Below are 6,281 nucleotides of genomic sequence, written 5' to 3' on the forward strand. Positions count from 1 at the left end.
ATGTACTTCATGTGAGCAAATAGTTACTTTTTACACCTGTTATGTTCAACTTAGAAAATTATTTAAAGTTTTTTGTGGTATTATCTTCACAGCGTTTTTGTTCGGCATTCTTGCAACATGCCCTGTCCATTGTATCCTTCCAGCTTTTGCCTCCTCCTGGATGCTTAAATATTTTTTCTGGTTTTTTGTAAATGTTTAAAAAAACCCACTGTCAAACCACAACACGTCCTAGGCAGGCGCCCTAACTGTTGTGTCGTGGGGAAGGGTCGTTAAGCCTTTGAACATTGTCCCTGCTACCCCATCCCAGGCGGACTCTGTCGCGCTCGAAACACTCACCACCAATCCAAAATTTGCTGCTTCACGTTTCAGACCTTTTAACGTTTCAGACCACCGTCGTACGTTGTAGGCGAATCCTCGATCCTCCAGCACATTGACAAGTATCCGCTCCAAATGATGTTGTGAAATTTGCAGTGCCACGAACCGAGCTTCTAATCCCTAGCTCCTTAGAAATTCGCAGTTTTCGAATGTGCGCCTTAAAAACCGCCCTATGGTATCAGCGCCCCCTTAAAATATAAGCGACTAAGTAGCTCATATTTTACGACGACAGGGCTGCTCTCGTATCACTCATTGCTATCCCTGTTACCCTTCCACTTGTCACATCCCCATAGCATGAAACGTGGATTATGTTTGCCTTTGGTCGCGTCGTTCCTCATCTTGTAAATAGTCCAGTTGGTTAGCGCGTCAGTCTAGGTGTGCTTAGTGTGGAGGGCCCGGGTTCAATTCCCATTTTTGACCAAACTTTTTTGTATAGTTGCTGAGGTTGTCGAAGTATACAGCATTTCACTCCTCGATGGGGAAGGAAGTGTAAAATTAGATTCAATGTAGACACTAACACATAACCAGTTCTTATTTTCTCGTGACCGGAGACCTAATGCAAGGGCCTGCCATTTACTTAATACAATCTGTGCATATGTCATAAATTATGGCAAACTGTACGTGAAACTAATGCGAGATTGCAATAAAATGTTGCACTCTCTGGTTGGGTGTAGAGTGAGCCAATTACAGAGGGATCACCCTTCTGAACTCAGCGTACAAAATTCTGTCGCATATCCTGTCTAACAGACTGAGACCTCTTGAGGAGTCCTTCGTCGGCGAATACCAGGCAGGTTTTCGTGAGGGCTGATCAACGACGGATCAGATGTTAAGTCTACTGATCATCCTTGATAAATTCCGGGAGTACAACTTGCAGACTCACCATCTGTTCATTGATATCAAAGCAGCGTACGATTCAGTGAAAAGAAATGAATTGATGCAGATAATGTCCGAACATGGTTTTCCGGCGAAACTGATTAGACTGATACGTGCAGTGCTGGATGGCTCGAAATCAAGTATTCGGATTGCAGACGAAGTGTTAATCTCGTTTGTGACCTTATACAGATTAAAGCAGGGTGATGCATTTTCTAATTTACTGTTCAACATAGCACTCGAGGGCGCTATTAGAAGATCTAACGTGCAGAGAAACGGCACTATCATCACACTTTCGCATATGCTTGTAGTGCTTTATGGGGATGTGTTTGAAGTTGTTGAAGAATAACTTAAGTTACCTATTAGTAAAATGTTTAAACTAATTGTTTTTATGTTGCAAATATTAATGCTCTCCAAAGCAACCAATTTAGGATGCGTGATATTCGGGAAAAAGTGCTGAATCATCATGCTACACCCAACACTGTCTACCATTGCCTGTATGGATATTATTATTTAGGTTATTCCAAAGCCCGGCTTGCAAAAATTTACGCCAAACATCCTTCAACAATTACTAGCTGGAATAATTCGTATGAACGGAGAGAGAATCCGGTACTGTTCTTAGACGAGGCTAAATTTAAATTCACACAACGTTTCAAAAAATCTATCAGTGCTGCTTCGATAAGTAGAATCTTACTCGAGATATACCGTTTTTTCATTGAGTTAAATGGGTTTTATTGGGATATCCATAATCTGTTGTTCTTAGATGAAGTATCTTGCGATAATCGGAGTATGCTCCGAACTAAAGGCTATGCACCCGTAGGAGAGAAACTTGTATACCGAGGTGAATTTGTAAGACGACCCCGCTGTTCTCTTCTAAGTTTTCTCGGTTGCAACGGAATACTTGAAACGTATTCAACTGAAGGTACCTTCACTCGGGCCAAATTTTTTGATTGTGTTCGTCAATTCATATCATCTGGTGAAGCGAAGCAATATCCAGGTCCGTATTCCTTGTGGATTATGGACGGAGCAAGGATACATTGTCATCGATCTATTGTCGAGTATCTTCGTTCAATGCGAATAATTGTAATATTTTTGCCAGCCTATGCACCATTCTACAATCCTATTGAATCTTCGGATATATAAAAAAGTACTTAAGAGGAACCTACGTAGAAAACAGCGCAGAAGATCTAGCTATAATAATAGCGAAAGCATTCAAATCCTTCAAAAACAGGGACTGCGTGAACATTTTTCGTAAGGCTGGATATTTGCTCGACGGTACTTTCGACCCCAATATTGGATTATGTCAAAATAATGTGTAATTTTGAGAGCTTCGATCAAACACGATAAAACAGAATTAATAAATGAAATAATTCAACTTTATTCATTAACTTTTTATTTTCCCAATGAAATTACGATCACCTGAGCATTATTCGTGATCAACATCGATGCAGTCAGCAACAGTTTGAGCCAATTCTAATGAGAAACGATTTTTCCTTGCTGTAACGAAACTGTTCATTACACGCAACATTTCATCGTACTTCTTTTGTTTAGACTCCATCAACGCAATCTTTTTTTCATAATCAAAGAAGATTTTTGGGTGTTATCGAAATCGTTTTTGAGGTTCTTAAGGATTCTACTGTAGGCGTTGTTAATCGTATTGGCAACCTGTCAATCCAAACGACCTTTCTCGATTAGTGTGTCACTGTAAACTCAAACTGATGAAATGTTCCGGTGGCGTTTCCTTCAACAGCTGTTCTCGCTTGTCGGCTGATTTACTTGCAATCCAGCTCGCCCAGCATCCCCAATTGATATCGTCACCACTCAAATACCTGCCGTGTTTTTCCTTAAGTTGATTTTTCAATTTGTTGACAGAAACGAGAGATTCCGCCCCTGATCTACCTTTCTCGAACGGCCGCAGCAAATGATGTTCCAATAAATTCATTCTCCGAAGGTTAGTCACAGAATCGGAAAATCGGTAAACAATTCTCGCTTAACTTTTCAAAAGGACCTAAGTAACACTTTTTTCATGAATTAATTTGAGTACTGCAATCAAAAGCTTTTATGTTGTTCTGTTGATTGCGCTATTCAAATTAATTCATGAAAAAAATGTTACTTAGGTCCTTTTGAAAAGTTAAGCGAGAACTCGGGACTGATTTGCGATTTGGGCGTAACTTATTTTGTAAACAAACATTGGAAGGCGAATTCCAGCTACAGCATGCATTTCCTGAGAAAACCACGGCATGTATCCGATAGAATAGGCTTTCCTCTACCAGGTAAGGGAATTAGTTTTGGAGAAAAACGCTTGCATTCTACGGAATAAACAAAACAATGTTTGTTTACAACGCCCAAATCGCAAATCGGTCCCGAACTATTGAGATGTCTTTCGATACCCAGTTTCGCAGCATCGATTGGTCAATCTTTGTAGGAAGATAGTTGCGTTCACTGGACTTGTTCTGGAATACAATAAAGTTGTCACGGTTCTCGAAACACGGAGCTTCTTCATTCCATGATACTATCGCAGCCGGGCTTCAATTTTCCGAATCATCCAAAGTTTCGTGAATTGAGTCGTTAAATATGGCTGCTCGGTGGATGAAATTGGAGCAAAAATCCCAGACTTGTTTTACAACATTTTCAACACTGTTGCCTCCTGCCGACAGCGACCCACACGGATCTAGCGATTTTTGTTTCTTTAAACGTTTTTCAAACACGGCCGCTTTGAAGTGGAACTTGTATGGCTCATTACCCGTAATGCTGGGTAGACACCTTTACGTGGTGTGTTACGGGGTTAGATCTACCACGGTTACATTGCCAGCTACAGGCAAATCCTGACCCAACGAATACCTTCCTCATCATCCAACTCCGTGGTACTTATGAGGGTGTCGCTAAGTCGGTGGCCTCTCGTTAAGTAAGTACTACATCAACACTTCCTTCCTCTCCCTAGTTACGGTGAAGATGGGCGTGGCCAGGAGTAGTAATCCTCATGCTTTTGTTATTTTTGCTTAAGACTGGAATCAAGGACCACTCCCCTTCTTGATTTCTGATAGCATTCTAGATAAGGATCTCAAAAGTAAAACATGAGTATCACTAGTGTCCAATCTACGAATTACACCGTAACAATGCTAATTCTAATGCTAATGCTAAGCTACTCCTGCATGTACGGCGAGCGTGTTTTCGCAGTGACTCTGCTGTCACTAGCCAAAACCGCTGAGCTGTTTTTTTTTCTCGAGATGGACAATAATTGGATAATTCGATAAAAATATGTCTTCGGCCAGTTTTATTTCATATCAAAATTATAACAACATTTTCTATGTATATTTACACAAAGTAATTGCCTACATTTTTTGTAGATATTGAAAAAAAAAAGCGGAGATAGTCACATCCAGAATAACTTGTTTCTATGTTCGATATTAATAGCTAAAACAAAGTTAATTGCCTACATTATGGATGGAAATCCGTCGTTGTAGCGTACCAGATTTTTATACGTGATGTAGACAATTACCTTGAAAGTATATTTTTTATAGCATAATCATGTATATCAATGTTTGTTATAATGTTGATATGTAGGTATCAACCTCTTATTCAATTGTGTTACGGCTAGAGGGATTTTTGATAAAGTTTTTGTTATTTAAACAACAAATCACATTTTGATACAATATATTTCTGAAATAAATAACTACCCTTGTTATAATTTTGTTATGCATTGTTAATCGGGCAGGTTAAACAAAGGACAGTTCAACAGTGACGTGACTGTTATCGCAGTATGAACCAAGCTGTATAAGAACCCTGGTATGAACGAGTTTAAAAGAAGATCAAAACTTTCTTGCTCCGTCTCGAACAGCGATAGCAGTGACGTCAACTGTTTACAGTGAAAATTGATGTTTACATACGTGTCGATAGTGCCTCGTTTTTGTATGTGGTTGAAGATAAACTTGTTTTTTGCGTTTGTGGTATTCATAGTGGTCGCTAAATCTTCGGACAGAAAGCGCCTCCTGAAGGCCGTCATGATTCATTATATTTTAAAAATTAAGCAACAATATAAAAATAATTATAATAATAATAATTAAAATTGAAGTTGGAGGGCCGAGCCGGCCGATCAGTGTACATGTTTAAAAATAATTGTAGAACAAGAAATGTTTAAACACAGATAAACAGACGTCTCACTCAACACATGTTCCATCGTTCACCATTTTAACGGTTGATTTATTTTTTTGTAGGTGGTCAATCGGCCACCGATGGCGCTTCCATCGATTTTGCTTGTGTTTGACGTTTACGCACTACCGCCATCTGCTTGCCGCTTGGCCACTCATCGTGATTTTAGCATTGGGCGACAATGTTTTTGTGACGATGATTTTGATTGCATTTTGTTCTAAGTGAGACGTCTGTTTCTCTGTGGTTTAAATAAAGAAGAATTTTTCTACTACTCGGACAGAAAGCGGATCAACCAGCAGGTGAGTTAAGTTTCAATATTCCTGTCAGCTATTTTACTATATTATTTATTATTTAACATTTTTGCTATTTAGGATCAGGTTTTAGAGATTTCTACATTTCACAGTTGCAGCTTTATTATAAACTGAAGGTATCTGACCATGAAAATCTGGAAATCAAAGTCGATGAACTCAAACAATTTCTTTTAGAGAAAACAGGATGTCAATCCGATAGTCTATAAGGATTGAATAAGACTCTGCGTTTTTTATGTCTGATTTCAAGCATAGATTGTCTAAGCTAATCGAACCAACGAAAGGTTTTTAGAAGGAAACACATTGTGGCTAGAAAGATCCATATACTTCCGTAATTATAAAAACCATATGTTGAAGAAAGAAGGAAGACCAGCAAATACTTTTCAATAAAGTTGTGAAAGATCTAAACGTCTTAAGTCGTTCTAAACACTCGTCCGAAGAACTAGTATATGCCGCACAGATGAAAAAATTCGATCCGAGGGAAACAATCAAACAGCTAATCTGATTAAACGAGTGTCCAATGAACCTCAGACAATACTTTCAATTGGTAAAACTTATAAAAATGAATCTTTGATGGGA

The 6,281-nt window shown here is 38.9% G+C and overlaps 1 pseudogene; it reads left to right on the top strand.

Annotated features, from left to right (window-relative positions):
- Positions 1-1,677: 1,677 nt before the first annotated feature.
- Positions 1,678-2,564, top strand: LOC134206172 (uncharacterized; annotated as a pseudogene).
- The last annotated feature ends 3,717 nt before the right edge of the window (positions 2,565-6,281 follow it).

The sequence above is a fragment of the Armigeres subalbatus genome, chromosome 1 (genome assembly GCF_024139115.2).
Source record: "Armigeres subalbatus isolate Guangzhou_Male chromosome 1, GZ_Asu_2, whole genome shotgun sequence".
Lineage (NCBI taxonomy): Eukaryota > Metazoa > Arthropoda > Insecta > Diptera > Culicidae > Armigeres > Armigeres subalbatus.